Consider the following 24,985-nt stretch of genomic DNA (forward strand, 5'->3'; position numbering starts at 1 on the left):
CCAAAACAACATAAAATTCCCTATACACTACGAACGATCGCATAAGAGTCACAGACTTTCAAAACTTGTACGGGGAAGTATCGGTAATAGCATCATCTGATGCATCAAATGCCGACTCTCTGTCGCCATGTTGGTGTACCAACAGGGATACTGCATCCTAATGCAAGAATTCCTGAAAATGCCCACCGTTCGCCTGAATACACGTCCGAACACGCCAACCCATTGATTGCCGGACACATTCGAATAATCCAGGCTTTGCCATGTGTTCGATGGCAACTTGGTTGCACACACTGGCCAAGTACCGCAATGACTGTGACAGTATGCCTGACTCCAAACTTAATCCTACATAAGAACTATTCCCTCATTCCAGCTAATAACTAAAACAGACAGATATTAGTGTGTCATGTTTTAACCGCATTGCTTGGCTATACGGGACCACCACATTTCATACTGAGCAGCTCGTGACTTAATCTCATGAAGCTGAGTGAATCTAGTTCCACCCGTCACTCTAGGATTAAAAATCCTCAGACAATTCGGCAATCGAACCAGGAGCAGAGATGCAACCACAATCTCACATTTAATGTTTACCAAAGTTTATCAAAGTACAAGTGTTTAAAAATGAAATAATGTAATGTGTTAACACATTAGTCACTGCTAATATAAAAGCAGTTTTTGAGATACAATGGTGTATTTAAACCCAGGTTGTGTAATTCTGAATATTCACATTACATTTATTACTTGTTCAGGAATCTAATTACCGTACTGGAACTGCCCAGCTGATTTCTGATTCTTTTAAAATTCTGAAATGTTCACTTCAATAGCTTTCGTATCGTACACAAATTGCCCACTGTGCATTTATATGACAGTTCCTTTTAACATATCACGCGTGCACAGTAATTTTCACGTCTGAAGTTATTTAGACCTCCTCTGGTTAAGTTACAAACCAACATTTATGGAATACGAGCAATACAATATTTCTTGAACACACACAAATTAAGGCTATGCAAGGTCCTTTGGTGATGGCAAGAATTTTACTGAAATTTTCAAACACGGTTCGGTCTAAAGTTCTGAGTAGCATTCCGAGCGGAAGATTGCCTGATTCGTAACTTCACAAAATTCATGCATATTTGGAAAGTGCAAGTGATACGACATGCAACTAAGAAACATGACTTAAAATGCAAATTTCCATTGAATTTAAATTTTATTAAAGTTATGTAATGTTGATTGACATAGACACCGATTACCCAGAATATGCTTATAGCCCTAGTACGAGTTATGTCAACTTAAAAGAAAGAACATTCCTAATGAGATACATCAGAGCAAATGCGTATGTTGGACAAAACACGTTCACCATATTGACGGGTAGGACGTGGGATCGATTCCGCATCAGGAAGTCAAAAATTTTAAGGAAAGGGTTTTCCACCAATCATAGTTCAGATTTTCATCATGATATAACTGTTTGACTAATTAGGTAAGGATAGCAAAATCAAACATGTCGGACACACATATTAACATTAATGCACCTTCTACTTCCAATATTCCACAACCACACGGCACATTCCCGCAAACACACTTCACCAACTGTACAATAAACAATTTGCATTTGAAATAAAGCTAGGTTATGATAACCTTCTATCAAAGCTTTGAAAACATATGACATTGTGAAGGTATCTGATGGACTCACGGAAAATCAACAGCCAAGCGCATGCGCTCTGTTCAGTAAACTCAACTGTCAAGCGACACCTCGGCAGATGTGTATGAATAATCAAAAAATTATCGTCGAGCATAAACAGTCGTATGCAACTCGCTTATAACGGTAATTAAGACACTCGTATGGGAATTATTTAACTCGCTTTGCTCGTATTATAAACATACTCGTGTCTTAATTATTGCCATTATAGGCTTGTTGCGTAATGTACTATTATATTAAATTTTTGTAGCACAGTGAGTAGTATGTACAGTATTTTTTAATGTTCTATGGAGTCATACTAGACCAACAGATCAGGCACATATTCAATAAAAACCTATGATTCTCCCTTAGTTACAGCACTCAAGGCACGTTTATACATTATATTCTTTTTTTTGCTAGTGGCTTTACGTCGCACCGACACCGCCCCTAACCGCACGGCCAACTCACCTGGTGCATTACATTTTGTTACATAGTGAACAATTATGTACTTTTCAATGTTATTCAATGTCATTGAAAGACGTTTGTCACTCAGGATGTTCGTATATATAGAGAAATATCGATCAGCATCATCATGGTGCAAATTTTAGGAAAGGAATTTTTTGCTGGAGAAATGTCATCAGCTGGATCAACATCATCACCATTTAGAATTAGGCACATGCGGTCAAATGTTGAATATCCAGAATTTCTCTTCAAAACATTTTTTGCAATTTACTCAATACACTTGCACGAGTTTCACCATGCCCAGTATTTTTTTCAATGGTATCCTCTATGACAGTAATATAATCTTGCAGTGACAGTCCTGATGTTTCTAGATGGAAGCCAGCTGAATTTTCCGCTGATGTAGGCAGTTGAGAAGACCACTTTTGGTGTTACGGAAGGTAGTTTGTGATTCGCAAATAGATGCAGCACTTTCAGATCAAAAGTATTAACAACAGTCGTTATGGCATTGTGAAGCTCACTACAGAAGTTTCAGCTTCTATCCAAGTTCCTCACTTCGTTAACACTGGTTTCTGGAGCAGTGGTATCTCTGGCAATTGGCATTTGTAAAATAGCACTCGTTTTTGCGTTTTTAGAAAAAAATACAGTTTTTGTTTCTCAAATTAATCTATTCACTTGTGGAAACTTAGCTTTAATATCTTCGGCAACACGTTACGTTCAATGAGCCAAGAACGTAAGGTAGAGCATTTTCTGATAAAATGTTTCGGAGCAGTTGCAGCTTTAAGCACATATACTGCAGCATCATAAAACTTCAATAATAACTTTCCTCTTGCATCTCAGTCTACCACAAGGTTTTAATCGATCATTCACAAATTTCGCAATAGTTCAGTGATTTGTATAGCCCAGCACTTTGCAGTAGATCAAAGAAGGTTAGGAGGAGCTATCAGGTTGTAACTTCTTCATCACATGATTTGAAATAAATCTACCCTTAGCATCCGTTGTTACATCAACAGCAACCGATATGAAAGCATTTCCTATATACTTTCTTATTTTGTGCATTACTTCATACCGAGCTCGATAGCTGCAGTCGCATAAGTGCGGCCAGTATCCAGTAATTGGGAGATATTGGGTTCGAGCCCCACTGTCGGCAGCCCTGAAGATGGTTTTCCGTGGTTTCCCATTTTCACACCAGGTAAATGCTCGGATTGAACCTTAATTAAGGCCACGGCCGCTTCCTTCCAATTCCTAAGCCTTTCCACTCCTATCGTCGCCATAAGACTTATCTGTGTGGGTGCGACGTAAAGCAAATAACAAAAAAAGCATAACTTCATCATAGATGACTTGAAGATAATGCTTGCATAATGTTGAAGGGTGAGGAACATGTTACTTGCAGTATGATTCTAGAAAGGATGTGAATTCAGGCATTTGAAGTTCATACCATGGGATACAGGCTGAAAAGGTCACATTGCATATGTTCTTATATTTATATTTTATATTCTTATATTTTTGTTGTACGCCTGACAAATTACAACTTTGATATCAGTTGTAAAGGAGTTTTCAATTGCAATCCATGATTTTAACTTTGTAGTGAGGGAGGACGCTACTGGTGCTATACTGGCAATGTAGAAAACTGACGTTCATGAACTGTGTTCGTCGACTGTTCGAAAGAAACTGAAACTTATTTGAGACATTCCAAATCGAAATATCATGAAGAATAGATTTGTAAGTTTCTAAGTAAGAATTCATAGAAATGTGTTGAGAAACAAATTTCTAGAAACTTCAATATGCAAGTGGATAGTTCGATAGGTATTAACTCTTATATGGATGAATGGTGTAAATACCGTCACATATTGCATAGTATTAAAGTAACAGTATTTCCTGCAGCTAATTGGAACCCTTGGAAACACTGATTTCACTGATTTCACTGATTTCACAGGTGTTTTTACTTGCACAGGTCATCCTTTCAAATACATGTCACTCATAATTCGTTGCTCTTCGGGCAAAAGGTCATATCTCACAATGCTCCTCCTTCCATTATCTTCCTTAAGACTGGTCATGCCTCCCAGCCACATATTGCAACCATTCCAACCCACGCCAATGCCCCATAGAACCACATGACAGCATCATTGTCCCCAAATTTCGTGCTACCGCCATATAGCACCATATGCCAAGGCGTTCGATGGTATGGGACCTAGTCTAAAGTCAAATGCCACCTCATCTAGGAAACGAAGAAAAATAAACTTCAAAGTGATGGGTAAGCAAAAGCTCTTTCGACCGTGCAAGTATCAACTGCACTCCTCCGTTCCAAAGAAATAAACCAACGGCCTCCCAGGGCTATGGTGCGTTCGCAACAAAAGATCATAAAATAACACTTAACTAACTTAAAGGCATAAATGAACGGAGGGAAATTAAGGATGCAATGTTTGGCAAAATGACAAGGAAAGAAAAGTTTCAAAATCTATTTATTATTCCTTGATAAAATCACGATTAATTGAAATTAACCCTGGATAATTCTACTATAATGAAAATAAAATATACAATGTCCGATGGACTAAATACAAATTTGGAGATGTCACTCCTTTCATTAATAAATTATAATAATTCATATTTTGTTAATATTTATTGATTAAATGTCGAAGTTGTTTGTTCCATTACCTTTTTGACATGACAATAACTATTACATTAAATAATCGGTACAAGATCATTTTTAAGAACAGAAATATTTTTATATCATTACACTCCTTTTTCACTATTAGAAGAAACATTATCTATGCGAAAAATTGGAGACAACTTGGAGTGGTCGCCTAAGTAAATAATTATACTACTAAATAAATAAACAAAAGAATAAGCGAACACTAGTGGATAAAATCATGATCATCACAATAAAATTTGACTGGTGTCGGGTCCAAAAATCGAACTCACATCACAATGAATCCGATGGCAAATAACGAGACAGAGCCCGTTTTGGAATCCAAACAAAAAGAATTAAACACAACTCAAGGAGCATATTAAAAAAATATGTACACATATTTTAAAAACAAAGTATAAACAATATACGCATGCAACTGGCTGTATAACGTGTAAGAAATATTGTGTGACAAAGAAAATCCATGGTCTGCCTTGGAGTTCGAACCGATGATCACCAAGATGCCATCGACAAACAGGTCTCTAAAAACTCCCTATCTCAATTATTCATAAGGTCAACAAATCAATAATAATACTGGCGTTCCAGTTATTTAATTATAGAAATAAACATGAACGAGTCAAAAGAATCCTTTAAATGTAATTGGGTTTATGCGAAGCCCCCAGCATTCAGTCTTAGTGGACAGGCTTGAACAATAATATTGGCAGTGACCCTACTCACAAGGGATGTGCTAATTCACCCTTTCTAAAATCATAAACCATACAACGTCTAACCACACCTAAAATGGTCGGCAGCAGAATACTTCTTGTCAACAACTTAAGGCTAGTCCAATCGTCTCCCTGAAAATACATCATGGTGAATAATATCATTTCAACTGATATCCTCATATCATACTCCAAAGCTCCACTGACTTATTCACTGCCCCGTTACAATTCTTTAATTCAATATCAGGCCACTGTTCATTTTTTCAATTTCACATCCATGGACTTAGAATGTTTAGGTTCACATCCATCCGACTACATAGAATATCTCAGCCTAGGTTTTCCTACAGTTTGAACTCAGACAAAAATCAAATATGTATTTAAACGTATCCATAACTTCATTTTCATTTTCAATACAGAAAAGCAAATACTTTACATAAAAGGAAAACATTTATCTAAAATGGGAGGGCATTTGTTCGTAGTCCAGGCTTGTCACAAGTTGCGCATATAATTAATACAGCCATCTACATGTTCTATCATGCAAAATTACATTAAAACAAGAGTGCCTTCCTATCTTCATGATTATTATGCCGATAGTGGCATTTAGAAGACACTGTCACCATGCATTACCAAAATAGGCTTGAATATTCCATAAAATAAAATATACATATCACGGTTTGAAATCATCTATAATACAAATCCACATTATTCTCACCTAATCTAAAGCACTCTCAGACTTACTGATATTTTTCCACTAAATCACGAACATGCATTACATTAAAATTATATTTTTCAGGCCCGAAGTTTTAGCCCATATAATAGAATTCCATTTCCCATCTAGATGAATATATAAACAATATGAAAACCACTCACAAGTTCTCTCTCTCTAATTTAAGAATACATGAAATTTACATTACTAGCCTAATTTATGTGATCTACATATTGCATAACCGTGCATTTATTTAGATAAAAATTTATATTTTCTGTACTTATCATCATGTCGTGAAATCCATGGTCGGGCCCAGGAAAAGGCCCTTATCGTCGCTTAGCCTCTCATGGCGCTGACGTGGATCACAGGTTCGAATCCACTTCTACCCTTGCTGAGCACGTTCATAATCCCACGGTCCTCTTCTTCACTGTAACAACTCTAATGACGTTGAAATAAGTTGCGTCACTCAAAACACAATTTTTCAAAACTGTAACACAGTTCTCGTGGTCACGTTATTTAAATACATTCAGTACTATAACTTGGACAATGTTTCTCACACTGCGTATTTGCAAAATGTATATTATCACTCCCAAATACAGGTAAGGGCGGAACATCAGCGGACCGTGAGTCTGCCTTCAATCTTTCGCGTCAAGTGGATATTGTGTCATCATGGCTGCCCCTTTTATAACATTACCCCTACACACACAATAGACGGCGGTCAGTCCCCACCACATTTTTTAAATTAGTTCTTCTACGTGTTGTATGACATCGGTAATGTGCTCAAATGTGTGACTCAGACTCGTAAGTACACTTGTTATGGGCGGAACACGCATCGATCGGCGGTTTATTTAAAATTTATTATCAAAATGATGCCTTTACGGGGATTCCCCGTGCGGAGTCTGCGTACTTAGTTGGCGTGGGTACGCTACTAGTGGTTATATAATCAGATGGCAGCGTATTTTTCCACATGTTAACATTTTATAACCAACTCGAATTTTGGCAGAAGTCTATTATGAAAACATATGACATGCCGAAGTTTCCCTTGCTAACTGTTATGCATATCTCGAAATCTTACCATAGAAATCAAGCTTTCACGTTGGCATTGCCGTATTTCGGCCATTTTTAGTGGGCGGAGTTATTAGTGTTTATTTTCCTTCCTTGTCATTTTTCATAGCTCACTCTCTATCTGGGGATTCCTCCAGTTATGACGGATTCGTGTTTACCAAGTTAGAGGCGTTGTGCAAAAAGGTGCAACCTAATGTAATATGTACAAGGGAGATTAACAAAAGTTTTCACCGCCTAAAACCATTATTAAATAAATAAAAATAAATATGCCCCGTCACAATATGGATATTCCGTCCATCAGAACAATTCTCATTGTGATAATTTTCGTATGCTGACGTGCGAAGGAAAATTAACCTTAAGCACATTATACTGTAAGAGTGCGTAAATCAGCCGTGCAAACATACATTCCTACAGTACTGTAAGGTTCATTTTTCTTTACGCGTAAACATAGCAAAATGAACACACGAATATTGTTCTTATGGACCAGATATCCATATGTGGCTGGGAGGTGTGACCAGTCTTAAGGAAAAGAATGGATACGAAGAGCATTGGGAATTGTGCCCTTTTTCCCTAACAGCGTCGTATTATCTGAATCCCCACCACCCTCCTGTTGAGTCAACTGGCGGCAGCATGGCACTAAGTGTGAACTTCAACACAGCAATTTATATTATATGAGAAAGTGCTAAAATATATTGTTTTATGGAATCATTAAGAATATATAGACCGGGCGAGTTGGTCGTGCCGTTAGGGGCGCGCGGCTGTGAGGTTGCATCCGGGAGAGTGTGGGTTCGAATCCCACTGTCGAAAGCCCTGAAGATGGTTTTCCGTATTTTCCCATTTTCACACCAGGCAAATGCTGGGGCGGTACCTTAATTAAGGCTACGGCCGCTTCCTTCCAGCTCCTAGGTCTTTCCTATCTCATCGTCGCCATGAAACCTACCTATATCGGTGCGACGTAACGCCACTAGCAAAAAAGAATATGTAGAATCCCTACAATTATATAAAAAATATGTGAAAGGAACAGCACTTATAATAACCCTAACTAAGTGGCTTGTGAACATATGACTTTTGCGATTATTTAAATAGCAAGGAATAAAATATGTAATTACATAGAAACCCCACCTCTACTTATGATCATGTTCTTTTTGTTTCTAGTGGGTTTAACGACACAGTAACTTTGACAATTAACAGGGCCGGTAGGGTAGAAAAGGGGAAGAGCAGAGATGAAACAGAGCGTGGCATTATTTAAGGCACAGCTTCAGCATTTTTCTGGTGTGAAAATGGGAAACCATGCAAAACCATATTATGGGCTTCGAATGTTGGGGTTCGAAGCAGCCATCTCCCAAATACAAGATCATAGTTACAGAGCCTATAAAACACAACCAACTCGTTTGGAGCTCGTGATAAAAATAACAGTCACGTAAACACCAAAGGCTTCTTTACTTTAATTTCGCAAAGAAATTTGTTACTTTTATGTACTTTCACGCCTCAAATCGGTAGACTTTTGAAACGCTTATACGTCACATAACCTTGTGTTAATTTCTCATCAGTTGCTCGGCTATAGGATTTGATTCTCCTGGTTGTTAATGTCACATATAACATCGAAATGCTCTCTGTCTGTTATCTGGTGATTAATGGAGTGTGGCCGCCGGAGAGGTCTGGAGTAGGTCTTTGGAGTTGACGCCTATAGGTGACCTCCGCATCTGTGAGAATGTGGCCCTACCTATGATGAATTATAATTCTGAAGACAGCACACACACCAATTAAAGTCCAAGTTCCCGACCCGGCCTGGGACCTTGGAGCCATGGAGCTGGAATGCTATCTGATGAGTAACGGAGACATTGCGAAACTGTGATATTGTCTTTCAGTCTGTTGACGGGAAATCTAATGAAGACGCGAGTGATTACTTCTACACGAAATTTCGGAACTATTATAGACATATGCAAGTAAATTATTATACTGTCTAACTTTCTAGGGTTGAGGAGCTGGTCCTCTGACCCCAACTTGGCACATTCGATCGTGGCTCAGTCCGATGGTATTTGAAGGTGCTCGAATACGTCAGCGTCGTGTCGGTAGATTTACTGGAACGTAAAAGAACTCATAAGGGAATTAATTCCGGCACATGGGCGTATCCGAAAAACACTAAAGGTATTTCGTAGGACGTAAAAACAAATAGCATTATTATTGTCTAAATCACTGCTATATTTCACATATCATAACAAAGCTGTAAAATTTATACTGAATGCCCTTTCATGTGCTAACAGTTTTAAGAGATGCTACAGTACCCTTTTCACCCGGAAAGTGGGTAATTTAACGCTGTAGGTAATCTACTGGCACACGTTCTCTGCACCAAATTCCATTATACGTCAACCGACTGCACCAGGACTCGATATCACAGCCATGAACAACTATGGTACTCAGACTTTCTTATCATAGGGTAGATCTACAAATGGTGGTGCATTTAATTTTGCCAGACACTTTGACATGCGTTAGAAGGCTTTGTACGGCCACGATCTTGGTAAAAAAAAAAAAAAGAGATTGCCCTGCCCCTCATCAGAAAATTAATGTCCTTCATTTTCCAGGATACATCAGTCCGGTTCTTTGGATGAATGATCATTGTATTGGCCTTCGAATCAGAATTTCGTGAATTCAATTCCTAGCCGAGTAGGGATATTGCCTGCATTTTGTTTATTTTTCTAGCTCCGATAGGATTGGTTAGTGTTTGTATTAATGCAAATCCCCTTATTTACACACTAGCAAGATACCCGTGCTTCGCTACGGTATTATTCTGAAATTTATAATTGAATGCTTAACGTTTTATATGTAATCCGCCGAAATTCGCGATCTGACTCGTTTTCTGAGAGATTACGGCAAAGTTCCTCCCATTTCCATTTTTCAATCATTTTGTCCAGCAATCGACTTCGTACTTCCCGGGCTAAGTCCAGGTATTTCACCCGGTCATTTGGATCCCTAAATCTTTGCCACCTTTTCCTGTAAGCATTTTTAATATTGATAAAATCCTTGAGGAGTTCCGACATGGTGTCGTCTTCGGTGCCTTGGCGGTATTTAACCTGTGGCCGGACGGCATTCGTAGTCATTACCCGACCAGGACCCGTTTCCAGCGCGGTCCGCACATATTGATGACGGTCCAGAAAATCATTATTATTAATAGGGTGGGTGATATTAGTTGATTTTTAATTATTTATTATTATTATTATTATTATTATTATTATTATTATTATTATTGTTATTATTATTATTATTATTATTATTATTATTATTATTATTATTATTATTATTATTATTATTATTATTATTATTATTATTATTATTATTATTGATGTTCTGGACCCCCCAGCAAGATGCAAGACCGCTACATGGCGTTAAATTACATCTGCTGTCATTGTCATTGCTGATAATGTGACCAGCACCACTGTCGCGCATAGGCAAGTGAGCGGGATTTCTATCCATACGAATGATATACTTCTATGCATTACTGATCTTATTACAGAGGTGAACAATTGCACGGTCATTATTATTCCTATCGTTTATTTCAAATGTGTTTAAATTTTTATTTATATGCTAGGAGAATCGACTGTAATCTAACTTGAAGTTCCCCAAAGGAAAAGATGGCTCTTGAAAACGGACCCAGGAAAGATTAAAAATGATCGGTTTATGATCAGAATAAGTACATTATGAATAGTAAAATCAATTGGTCTCAACGTACTTTTTCAACCCACCGCCGTTAATTTGATTTAAACCCCCCCCCCGCTACCCAAGAATAAAGAAGGCGTGTTTCTTCATGTTTAAAGGAGATTCCAAATACCAATGTTAACGCCTGTTGTTACCTTCAGATTTGAGATATGAGTATCCCCATAAAAATAATTCACTTTCTTTCACACTCCCCCCCCCAAGTGAACTTTCCGGCAAAAAATACTTGTTTCTTTAATAGTAAAGGATCTTCTAAATACCAATTATCACGTCTGTAACTTCTACAGTTTTTGAGATATGTGTCCTCATAAGGGGAATTCAACTCTTTTTCACCCCCGCCTCCCAAGATGTTCCCCCCGGCCCGAAAACGCGTTTTTTTTGTTTTTAAAAGAGATACAAATAACAATTTTTACGTCTGTAACAACTTTAGTTACTATTAGATGTACGTATCCACATACAATTAATTCAATTAATTTTCAATTCTTTCACTTTTGCCCCCTTCATTGGATTTTCCGAGAATACTTTTAAAGCAGATTCCAAATACCAATGTTCACGTCTGCAAAATCTTTCGTTTTTAGATAATATTATCTTCATACAAATTTTTCAACTAATTTTTTAATTCCCCCCCCCCTTAAGTGGATTTCCGAAAACAAAAACTACGTATTTCTTTATTTTTAAAGGAGATTTCAAATGCCAAATTTTACGTTAGTAACAGCTAGAGTTTTTGAGATATACAGTAGAAATGCTCATTTTAAAATCGAACCCCTGTTTAGTTCCCCTTAAATGGAGTTTCCAAAATAAAATCGCGTATGTTTCTTTACTTTTGGAGAAGATTCCAGTACCAATTTTTACGTCTGTAACATTTTAAGTTTCTGAGATATACTGTAGATATAATCTTTCTAAAAATTCACCCCAATTTCTCACTCCTGTTTAATTCCCATTCATTGGATTTTCCCAAAACCAAGAAATACGTGTTTCTTTATTTTTAAAGGAGATCCCGAATACCAATTTTCAGGTCTGTGACTTTTTCAGTTTCTCAGATATAGGTATCACCATTAAAGGCATCCAACTCCTCTTTCACTCCTCCTATTGGGATTTTCTTTGCCACCTAGAAGGCCTAAGGTGAAACGAAACGTCCAAATTGACAAGCAGACAGTCTGACAACATTTAATTTGAATGCCTGCATGGTAACGGGGGCCATACGATTATTATTATTATTATTATTATTATTATTATTATTATTATTATTATTATTATTATTATTATTATTATTATTATTATTATTATTATTATTATTATTATTATCGGACTTGTGGTGTAGCGGTAGAGTGCCGGAGGCCCTGGGTTCAATTCTCGGCCAGGTCAGGGATTTTTACCTAGACCTGAGCGCTGGTTCGAGGTCCACTCAGCATACGTGATTAGAACTGAGGAGCTATTATCCGACGGTGAGATAGCGGCCCCGGGCTAGGAAGCCAAGAATAACGGCCTAGAGGATTCGTCGTGCTGACCACACGACACCTCGTAATCTGTAGGCCTTCGGGCTAAGCAGCGTTCGCTTGACAGTCCAAGGCCTGCCAAGGGCTGTAGTGCCATGGGGTTTTATTATTATTATTATTATTATTATTATTATTATTATTATTATTATTATTATTATTATTATTATTGTATACTCCGCCGTATAAGTTTAGCGTCAGAAAGGGAATACGGTCGTAAAAATTGGCCACATCCACATAATGAGAGGCAGATCACACGCACACTGTCCACACGACGATGTTGGAGAAGCGGCGAAGAAAGAAAGAAAGAAAGAAAGAAAGAAAGGAGGAAGGAAGGAATAATAATGGTATTGGTTTTACGGCCCATTAGCTACCTTGAAATTTATCGGAGACATTTGGAGATAGCTTTTTCTCCAGTAGGAGTTACTTTACGTGCCGATAAATCTATGGACAAGAAGCTGGCGTATTTGAGCATCTTCAAATGTTATCGGACTGGGTCGGAATCGAACCCACCAACTTGGCTGCAGTAAGCCCACGATTTTACCGTCTAAGGCACATTGTCCGGCAAAGAAGAAAGAAACGCACAATTGACTAGGATACATTAACGTAATATTCGTTTTAGATTCTCCTTGTTACATAATGAAAACCGCACAGTTCAAGCTCTTACAATTCCACAAGCAATAAAGAGTCTTTAATTTCTACTTTCCTGTTATATTCCAGATAATCGTAATGGATAGAGATAAAGTAGAGAAAAGATGTTAAACGTCTCATCTTGCTAACCCGTATGGCTTTAGCCAATTGTACTTGTCATTTCACTTCACTCAACCGCTACGCTTGTGAATCGTGGGGTGGGAAAGGGATCCGTTTACATATCAATGTGGAGAAGACAAGTTGGCTACGCATATCATCGTTGAAATGGAGTGGATTTTGACAATAGGCTTGTCAGAAGCATACGCGTCCAACACGAGGCGACGCGACGCGACGTGGGGGTGGCGGTAGTATTAGAGAGGGGCAGAGACGCCCGCACTAGAGCTGAATCGTCAACAGGACGGAACAGAAGAGAATAGAAATGCCACGTCCCGTGTGAGGTGCCACTATACCTGCTATTCTCACCTTTATTTATAGAAATAGCGACAAGAATTAAGTTTAGAATCCGCTCTCTCTCTCTCTCTCTCTCTCTAGCTTTCTTTCTTTCTTTCTACCCAATACATATTGCACTGTCGTGGAGTACTGAGTACGGTGAGTACACTGCACACACAGTACTCTGTACTCTACGGCAGTACAACGTAGGTGAGGCATTCTCTATAAAATGACAGAAAGTTGTTATTGTTTCATCTGCGTTGTCAGACGAGCGTGACAATATCAGTGCCGCGATGAGACTAAGAGTCAATGTTCAGCTTTTGAAAGCTGGGCAGCGATAACATTTGGAGAAATGACCTCTCTAAGTGTTTTCCTCACTTGCTAGTATACTTTGCCAGATATTCCACTAAGCAAGTCCTGTAACATGCAGTATGCAGGACCTATCAATCACGTGAAGTAAAAAGGAGACAGTATCTGTTATTTGTCTGTAAATCGGTAAATTAATAATTGAAATTCAGCCGTTTTAGAGCATTTTCCCGGTAATATAAGATGATTCAAGAAATGATTTCAATATTCAGCAAACGTCGTATAAATCTCTATGTAATGCTGCTGTATTCGCAATGTTAAGTTATTAGTAAGACATTGTAACGCCCAACGTACGGTACTCTAAATCGTAGTGGTGACGTACTGCAAATATTGTAAGTTATCTTTGAATTTGTTCGAGGTTGTGTTTGCAACACTACTTGTAGTAGCATATTTTGTAGATTTTCAGTGAGTATCCAACTGGCGTGGTACTTATTTTTGCTAGTGGCTTTACGTCGCACCGACACGGACAGGTCTTATAGCGACGATGGGATAGGAAAGGGCTACGAGTTGGAAGGAAGCGTCCATGGCCTTAATTAAGGTTAAGTCCCGGCATCTGCCTAGTGTGAAAATGGGAAACCATTGGAAACCATCTTCAGGGCTGCCGAGAGTGGGATTCGAACCCACTATCTCCCGGATGCAAGCTCACAGCCGCGCGCTCCTAACCGCACGGCCAACTCACTCGGTGCGTGATACTTACGTTGCACGTTGCACCCGCTCACCCTCTGAGTCCCAGGCTAGCATTAATCTCAGGGGTGTCCGGTTCATTTTAAACATCTAAATAAAAATCTAACTATAGATATAGGCGCAAAAATAAACACAGGGATGAACGGGGCATGAAAATTACGGCAGGGGAAGGCTCAATAATAAACACGAATAAAAGGACTCCACGATAGGACTGGGAAGTAACACTTTAAAGTTATCTTGGGCATCATAGTTAAGTACAATAAAAAGAGTATGAGAATGGTTTCCTTTGGAAACAAATGCCATAAGGAGCAGCTTAACATTTGGCGCAATTAAGTCATATACAGTTTAACGATACACTGATTTGACCGGAGAATAAAATACAAGATTCTTGCTCTACCGCAAATGATGTGGATAAATTTTACAGTACCAATCCTGTAATTAAAACAACAAAACACATGGGGTTCATTCCACCTTACTTGGTGTGAAATGCTGGAGCTGGCACCATCATCTGTCCCCTTTGGGATCGAACCAGCGTTTGTATGAGTGGGTGGTTCCAATGGACGACCCTTTCGGATTCGAGAGCCAGAGAATTAAATACATTTTACTGTCGGCTTCTCGGTCCGTTCGACGAAGTACCTTCGACAAATGTGTAGGCTATTTACATTTCCCAAGGCCGGCATCTTGGTTTGGATAATGTTACTATGATTAGGCGGGAATTAATATGCGGAAGTACCCTATGATTCGTCCAGCTCATGTTATGCCATAGTGAACTCGTCATTACACAGATTACCTCAATATATTTATTATTGTCGGGCTCGAACACCTGGTTTGGGAAGATCAAACTCCTCACTTATATAACGAGGGACTTAACGGAAAATACTTTACTGCCATGCGCTCCCTGCTCTCAGGCTAATACAAACAAACGGGTCTAATAATCATTATTATTATTATTATTATTATTATTATTATTATTATTATTATTATGGTTACTACTACTGGTGTAGAGTGTTAAAATGTTATTATTATTATTATTATTATTATTATTATTATTATTATTATTATTATTATTATTATTATTATTATTATTATTATTGGTCCCATTTAAATTCATTTAATCTGCCATGATTAATCGTTACCCCTTACGGTCATTTATGCGGACTATCAACTTTTCTATTCTCTGGGGCCGTAGTACTTGCAATAACTACGCTTGCAGCCCATCCTTCTCGTACGTACTATAACGGGGTGCGATCCCTGCTTTCTCAGTGACTCAGTCTTACTCTGCCCACACCTCGCGGGCTGCTAATTCCATTTTTCAGTACCCTGACACTAATATTCTCTGTGTTTATCGTATTATAAATATCCCCAATACGGAATTCCTTCTTTCCTCATAACTCAGAGTAATATTATTCAACTATTATTCACAGAGTTAACGACTGATTTATATCACATCGACGACATAGTATGATATATTTATTCATTAACTGCATGTTCTTCATAACTTCCCCCCTCCACACTTGATCTGTTTTCTGAGGTTAGTCTCCACAAATAATCGTAGGGGTGTAACTTTACATTGTCATAATTTTTGACAATCGTGTGTATGTAATTATTAGGCCTACGCGGTCCCAAACCAATAATTGCACAATAAACTTTTGACCATTATTTATAATTCATTAGACCGGCGATTTGAACAATAAGTTTATACCATTATTTAGCATTTATTATAACCGGCGGCAGGATTCTTACTCACAATTACACAAATTTAATTAACACAGATTTTGAACCCAATTAGAAATGTTAGTATGTCATTAGCGATTCCCATTTATCCTAGCATTTTGTCCATTTAAGTTTAACACTGTTTATATTTGAATATCGTATTTTCCGTCCCGACAATTCAATCCCTTTATAATCACCAGCAAAACTCGGCATCATGAATTATTATTATTATATCATGACCTTTCCAACAAGTACCTACTAATAAATAAACCCCCAAAAAATAAAACACTGGCATTTCATGTGAGAGGATTTCCTATAGAACACGATCAAATTTCACAATACTTGTCATCAAGTGACTGATAGAAAATAAGCAAACTATGGATCAGTACAAACAACTACACAATTGCTTGAATATCGAGAAAAGCTCGAATTAACTAACACTATAATATATGGATGAATTAAAATACTAAACCCACACCTAATGTAGACTATTTACAACAAACATACTACTGGAATCTGAACCCATTATTTACGTTACAAATTTTAACTCCATCCGTCCATCCTAAATTGATAATGGTCTCGGGAAGCGATCCATTTGTTACATGAAGTAACCACATCTGAATGACACTTTTTCCCTTCTAATCACGATAGTATTCCCAAATAATTCACAAGCCCATTTCGGCCCCCATTCTTCTACTCTTGCGTGTTGGCTGGTTTCAGGTCACATATACACCTTACACTGAGGCGTTCAGCCATTACAAACACTGGTCTAATATTTAAAACTTTTACATGGAAAATGTTCTTAACACATCGCTACATTGAGGCGTTCAGCCATTATAAACGCTAGTCTAATATTTAACCCTCATGTATGGAAAACTCTCTTAACATATGATTACACTCTGGTGCCCAAGACCCAAATTTGAATAACACTGGTTATTCCCGCACAAAAGACTGGGACACGTACGACTTAGTGTCGAAAATATCGCCCGGCGCGTTTCACAAATACCGATACGGTGCGTCCGAAATTTTATCAAGCCGCCTAGTTCATTCCGCTCTTGATGTGTTCGTTGTTCCGGCGCTCATTGTGCCTCATATCACAGTCCTACAATACAGGCTCAAATCACTGACTAATAACGTTTACTATAGCTTGTACTGAATATTTATCGCACTGCTTGCTATTTCATGCACTCAACGTTAGTTAAAGAAATACTGTTCAGCACTATATGATAGCTACCCATCTGCCTGAATTCGCGTTTTAAATAGCAGTCAGCTCAGATCGTAACAGGATCTGGCTGGATTTAAAGTTCACTCGAACTCGGGGTGACTGGGACACGACTACTTCCTTCCGAATAAGAATGGGACGTCACTTCGCCCAATGTCAGAATACGATTGAGAGTATGATTTGCTCCTTTCATTCGTATTTATGGATGGAAGGCCTCACCGCGGGGTCAACTGACGTCACGCCTTGGAAAGAGGGGGTAGTTTTCCTAAATTGGCAATTGCGATCCGAGTAGAAGGTTGTAATTGATACCAATTAATCCACTCGTATGGAACATACACGTGGTTTAATATGATCTAATAACGATCGTAGATCTCAGAGATATTAGCGGATCTCGCTCCTCCACATTTCGCGGGCTAAACCGCGTCCGTCATAGCGTGATCCCTTCGAGGCCAATAGCGTTCGAGATGACCCAGTTCCGAGAATGGTATTCTTCAATTTATTAAACTTATAACTCATTCCTTTATGCACATTTAAAAATTCCTTGATTTAATTTACGTAATTGCAATATTTAATTAATAATTAGTTACAGAATTGATGTTTCAATTCATTTCTGTCAAGCTGGTATCCCTGGGTGGCTATATGATTTTTGTGATTGGGCGAAGGCGAACGGTTAACTCGAATCTTCCCCCGTGACAACATAATGACATTTTCGCTCTGAGGCGCTGGGATCTCCGGCTTACAGCTTCCGAAAATTTCTGACGTATGAAAAAATTTGCCGGACCAGGAATATATATCGCTGCAACTTGCATGTTGTAACTATGCCTCTGTCTTTTTGCTGTCCTTTCTCTTCACGTACGAGGCCCACTGGGTTATCCAAATCTTCCTGTCGGCACGCTAATGGGCCCCCGGTGGTAGTCGAACCTGGCCATTGTGACAGAATAATTCTTCTGGCGCCATTTCGTCGCGCAGCCGATTTGTACACCTCTACACTTCCTTCAACCTGAATATTGTTCACTGACTTTTTCCATTTCAATATGTGTAACTGTTCTTCTGATATCAAATCATGATTAATTTATGGGTTATGCCACTCGTGTACAATATGTTAGGAAATATTTTAAGATTTTTTCCGTAAACTTCGTACACATTCCTATGCGATTGCTTCTAGTTATTATGTTACACTACTCGTAAGTTATTCTGCAGAAATATGCGCTGTATTTTCATTTGTTTCTTTAGTGTAACTTTTTTATTTTTAGTTTTGATCATGAAAGTTATGGTTTTGACATAATTTCATTCATGTTGCTTTCACATTGTATATGTATTCTCATAAAATGGGTCAGGTGGTTTACATACATATATACATACCTACATACAGACATACATACATTGTATGTTTTCTCTTGTTTTGTCATCATGTGATTTACACTTCAATTTAATTTTGTAGTGATGCAACTGTAAGCCGGTATTTCTATCCCGACATCATCCAATTGAAATGTGTAATGTTTTCATATAGAAATAATCATTCTACCCGTTCATATGGCTCATTCCGGACATGATACACACCTCTCCTGGGCGTGGCTTGATCGAATGGATATCGGATAGACCTCCAAGATCTCTCTCTTCTTACCGAAGACAAAATTTATCAGGCATATATATGGTCCCGTGCCTTAGTTACATGCTTAGTGCTTTTCCATAACCAAATATATGTTTCTCTTGCTGTATGGATGCATGCTTGTGTGGTTAAGTACCTGAAACCTCAGATAGATGTTGTTAGTAACGAGCCATATATCTTATACACAGATTCGCGATTATTTCACGTTTAAACACACCTTGGTCTTCGTAACGCAATTTTCCAACGAAAATCAACCCTATGTACAATTTAAAAATCACTTGTAACATATAGCTTGTGACAGAAATATGACTAAGGTTCCTCATATGATTCAAATGAGTAATTTAGCCACTTGTAACTCCAAGATTCTTGTTAACTAGCAATTCTCATCATTCTCAGGCGTGCTCTCCTCTTGAATGCCAGCAGCATGTGCGTACCTATGCAACGTCAAAACAAGATGTGTGTCGTAGAACTTGCCGCCAACACAATAATGTTACGATATTCGGGTTCGACACTGCTTGTATTCCCTTAACAGCTCTCCTGCTTGACAAATAATATAATTTTTCTATAATCTTTCTCCAGACTTCTAGTCTTTATGCGTTGTCTGATATTATTTAATAGTGCTCTAAACCATTAATTTTACGTTCTGATTTTAAATTTACAGAACAGCCAACAAATGTACGTCATCGAAGTTGGCACTATACAGCGTGAAGCGTAATTCGCGCACTCGGGCGTCGCAGCGCGACTCCTCACATGCCAGCAATAAAAAAATGTCTCTTACAAAATTTCGTCTTGCGAGTATATCCGGCAGGACAACGACGTTGAAGAGTAGCAATCTGGCAACACTGTAACCACATGTAGGGTAACTACCTCTGTCAGCAGACATTAGTCGTACTGTACAGTTGGTCAAGTGGGTAGAGTTTTTGGTTGGCATGCAGGAGGTCGATGGTTCGATCCTGGGTTGAGGCGCATTTTTTATTTGCTAATTTCCAACTGACATTACCTATTGTAATACAGTAAGACACCGTTTCTGAGGTCACATGTATCCTACATTTACAACATTTTGTAACGCTGAAACAACGTAGCGTAACGTAAGGCCCTAACGAAATGTAATGGACCTGAACGAGGCAAGAATAATATAGTTGGTACTAATCTATAGGACCATTGGAGGAGGGTACAAAGAAGGGTACAAAGAAAACAGGTTTCACATCTAGTAAATGAGTGGTGCGAATAAATTCACGCCCACGACGTGGAAAGGGCGCCATTCAAAGCTGACCAATGAAAACAATTGTTCGTCCATTTCTAGGGTCGTAGTATGTAAGAGCAAATGGTTTCTAGAGGACCCGCTGCAATCGCTGTTGACGATTAAGATGCCAGATAGCATACCACCTGGACTACATTCACGAAATAAAAAACATAAGCCTCAACCCAGGATCGACCACTCGACCATCTGCATGCTAACCCAAAACTCTATCCACTGCACCAACTGTACAGTACGACTAACTTCTGCTGACAGGGGCAGTTACCCTACATGTGCTTACAGTGTTGCCAGATTGCTACTCTTCTACGTCGTTTTTCTGCCGGATATACTCGCAAGACGAAATTTTGTAAGAGACATTTTTTTTATTGCTGGCATGTGAGAAGTCGCGCTGCGACGCCCGAGTGCGTGAATTACGCTTCACCCTGTATAGTTCAATCAGCGATTTATTTAACGAGATACCTTGCTCTAGCATAATATTAATAGATTCTTCTTTACTTAAATTTGCTTTCGAATAATATAATTCAGTTTCTATAATGAACGTGCTCGTTCTTCGAAATATACCATGGGTTAACTTAAATTTAGACTGTCAATTAATTACGTCCAGTCATACACGTCAGCTGTGGTGTATTATACTTGAGGCCCCTCCCACTCTGATCATGTGCTCTTTGGTTAGCATAACATTAGTGGTTCTCTGTTCACCTTTTCAATTATAAAAGTATGATGCTACAGTACTTCTGCTTTATGTTCCACCAATTTTAACATCCAATATCCTCACAGATAAATAGAAAGGTCACAATAATATTAATAACAATAGCAAATCTACAGCAATACTACGCGAGTACTAAACACCTTAATGGATACTCATGTACCAGAATTTTTCCCAGAAACTGTGTATACAAAACATTGACGGGTTGCATAGCTTTTAGTTGCATTCGGGAGAACGTGAGTTCAAACTTCACCATCATCATTTGTGAAGATCGCTCCCCGTTGTTGACTATTTTCACACCAGACAGATCCTCAAATTCTACCTTAATGAAAGCCGTGGACGCCCTTTCCCATCCCTAGCCCTCTCCTATCCTATCGTCGCATGAAGATGTACGCATAAACTGGATTCGGTGGTGGGGGTCACGTGAGGCGAATGGTGGAGTATAGGTTACCTAGGAGAGTAATGGACTCTGGTTTGGAGGGTATAGCAAGCAAAAAGGGACCAAGAATGCGATGGTTAGACTTAGTTTCTAACGATTTAATGATAAGAGGTATAGAACTAAACGAGGCCACAGTAGTAGTTACAAATAGAGGATTGTAGCGGTGTTTATTAAATTCAGATGCTTGCAGACCGAACACTGAAAGGCATAACGGTCTATATTGAAGATGTATGTGTGTATGTATGTTTTTTGCTCACGCTATACTTTTCATTTATTGAGCTCTGTGTTTAATAATAATAATAATAATAATAATAATAATAATAATAATAATAATAATAATAATAATAATAATAATAATAATAATATATAGTACACCTTTATTTCTTCTATAGCTTTACAGATTTCTCCTTCCAGCTTATAATAGAAGAAATGTATAACAAAAAAATTAAAAAGGTATATAAATGTGAAGCCTGGAGTGAATCAGCGTGTCTGGTCATCCAACTCTAGTCTCTTAAGCCACGACCTAGATCAATGCATGACCCCGTCCTTTAATTATGTTTCACTGATTCTCGACAAGGCTGAATGTTCTTTGCACTGACCTGCGTCACTGTCATGCGCAGATCTATGTCGTTATCTAAGACCGTCCACTCATTCAGCCCACCTCCCTCCCGTATGCTAGCTGAGCCTCAGTGCCCAATATATCTCACTGAATCATACCTTATTTAACCGGAACCCAGAACATCGAACAACAACACAGAACAGAACATGACAAGCACACTGCACTCACTCCCTCTTACTCTACGTTTACCTACTATCCAACACCCACACACACTACGTATAGACTATATTGACCCCGAACCCAAAAATATCTAACAACACAATACAAAAAAACCTACATACACTACCATTTAACATAATTTCATCATTGCACTAATACAACTACAGTACTCACAGACGATAACTTCTCTGTGAAACACTTCAGTATCCACTTTTTATTCATAATTTCATCACTGCATTTAGATAGAAATTTAGATTACCTACCCTTTTCCACTCTTCTACTACCTATCCAATAATTTTCTGTTCATTACCAGGTCGCTTTAACAATTTCCACTGTCTCTCACTCAGTATTTTCCCTCTCACACTTTACGTCTCTTTATATATTGATAACAAATGCAGATCTTCCCTCACTTCACCACACAGTATACATAGCGTAGTGTCATTTTTCCGAATCCAACCCTTGTTCTGGTATAAACCCAACATCTACCATAATAAACCTCTTCTCGCAGGTCTGTCTAAATTACTAATACTTAACCTCATCACTTGGCTTATCCTATTAAATATACTTAGGGTGGCTCTCCTCCCACATTCCTCCATCTGATTTTGCATTGGATATCCTGTACACTATTTATAATAATTCTCTGAAATCCTCTCCCTTTTTTATCCTGATCCTGCTACCATATGTACCCTAGCCCCGAACGTTCCACATTCGTTTTAACCTTCACCAACTAGCTCTCTCCATACATACATTAAAGCTGTTGCTGATAAGCAGATGGTACCTCTCTTTAATCTCATCCAGTAACTCTGTACTATCTTCACAATTTTCAGTTCCATACCCTCCCCACAATTTACTGTCGCACCAGCGTTAGCTGTGCACTCGGAAAGCCGCATCAACGTCTTACTAAATGTTCTAGTTATGTGATTTAGAGTATCGCTTTCCGTCTCCAAACCCCACAATTCATCCCCGTAGAGTACTCTACTTAGCACCAATGATTTGTACACAATCCTTTATATGCTATAATTTATTCCCGGACATTTTTTCTCCAAAATCTTGATTACTGAAAAGCAGCCAACCCTTCCATTTCGCCCTCTTGATATGATTATCCCATCCCCCTTTTATCCCCCTTTTTGTTCATAAGAACCCCCAGATATTCCAACTTTACTGCCTCTTCTAGCATCTCACCCTGAACCACTCATTTCCTCCTTTCCTTTCTCGATCTGTTCTTCGCCCTACCATCACCTTCGTCTTATTGCAGTTTATTTTCAGCTACCACTTACTCGCATACTCTGAGACCGCATTTAAACTTCTTTGTAAACGCCACACTCTTAGAGCCATTAATTAGACATCGTCAGTGAAAATCAGTCCTGGGATTTCTCAATCGCCCAAAACCGGGCAAGCTCATTCATTCCCCCTCAATGTCCTAGCAAAATATCATTTATAAATAATAAGAATCGAATCGGTGATAGTTTACAACTCTGCTTCAAGCCAATCTTATATTCAACCAGGTCGCTTACTATACCTTCCTCGAGTTTAATACAACAGTAAACTTTATCATATATGGCCCAAATAGCTCGGATTATATTTAATGAAACCCCCACCCTTCCTAATTATGAAACTAACGCACTTCTACTCACTGTGTGAAATGTTATTTCGAAATAAATGGCAGCTATATGTACTTTACCTCTTTCCATATTCAGACATTTCTCAAAGATCATATTAACTATCATTATATTATCTGAAGTCCTTCTGCCCTCTCCAAAACCATCCCGGAAAATTGACAATCTACCAGTGTTCATCCCAGTTCCTCAGACTGTTCGCTAATATACCCTTATAAATCTTGCTCAAAGTGTCCAATAAGGTTATACCTCTGTAATTACTCGGAAGATTTCTCTCTCCTTTCTTCTTGTAGACTGGACATACAATCTCAATTTGCCACTCCTTTGGAAACCAACCACTTTCGAAAATCTTGTAGTACAACTTTACTATGCCATCCATCATCTGTCTATATTTCCATATTTCTTTCCAAAATTAGTTATGAATTCCACTTTTTCCTCCTGCTGACCTGGTCATCAGTTTCCCTATCACTTCCATTACCTCCTCTTTTGATATCTCTTTATCCAACTCGTGAGTCCGTACATCTACCTCCCTCTTATTAACCTTCTCCCCTTCTTTCTATCCACCTATCCCTCCATCCTAATAATTTGCGAAAGTACTCCACCAATAAATCATAGTCAATTTTCGGTTTGTCACTCCTGTTCCCCCGCGCGTTAAAAATATTCACTCTCTCCCACACTATTTCAGGTTGCTTCATTCTACAGTTCCTATATATCGCTTCTGCTTGCTCCGTCCGTCATAATTTCTTTCTCTCTGCAATTTTATCCTTATATTATTTCCTTAATCTATAAAATTATTCCCTTTTCACCCCCTCCGTGCTTTCTATAATATTTTATAGCCCTCATGACAACTTTCCTCATTTCCTTGCACTCTTTATTATGCCACCCGTCTTCCCCTACCTTCTTTCTTTTCTTAAATTTAGTTGTCTCAGCTACCCTCTTTATTGTATATTCAATGAAGTCCACCGCCCTATTCACATTATCCTCACTTAAAGCTACCTCTCACTTTATAATTTGTAAGTCATATTCTATAAGAGTGACTAATTACAACATTACTTCCCCTGTC

Source organism: Anabrus simplex, chromosome 2, assembly GCF_040414725.1.
Source record: "Anabrus simplex isolate iqAnaSimp1 chromosome 2, ASM4041472v1, whole genome shotgun sequence".
Lineage (NCBI taxonomy): Eukaryota > Metazoa > Arthropoda > Insecta > Orthoptera > Tettigoniidae > Anabrus > Anabrus simplex.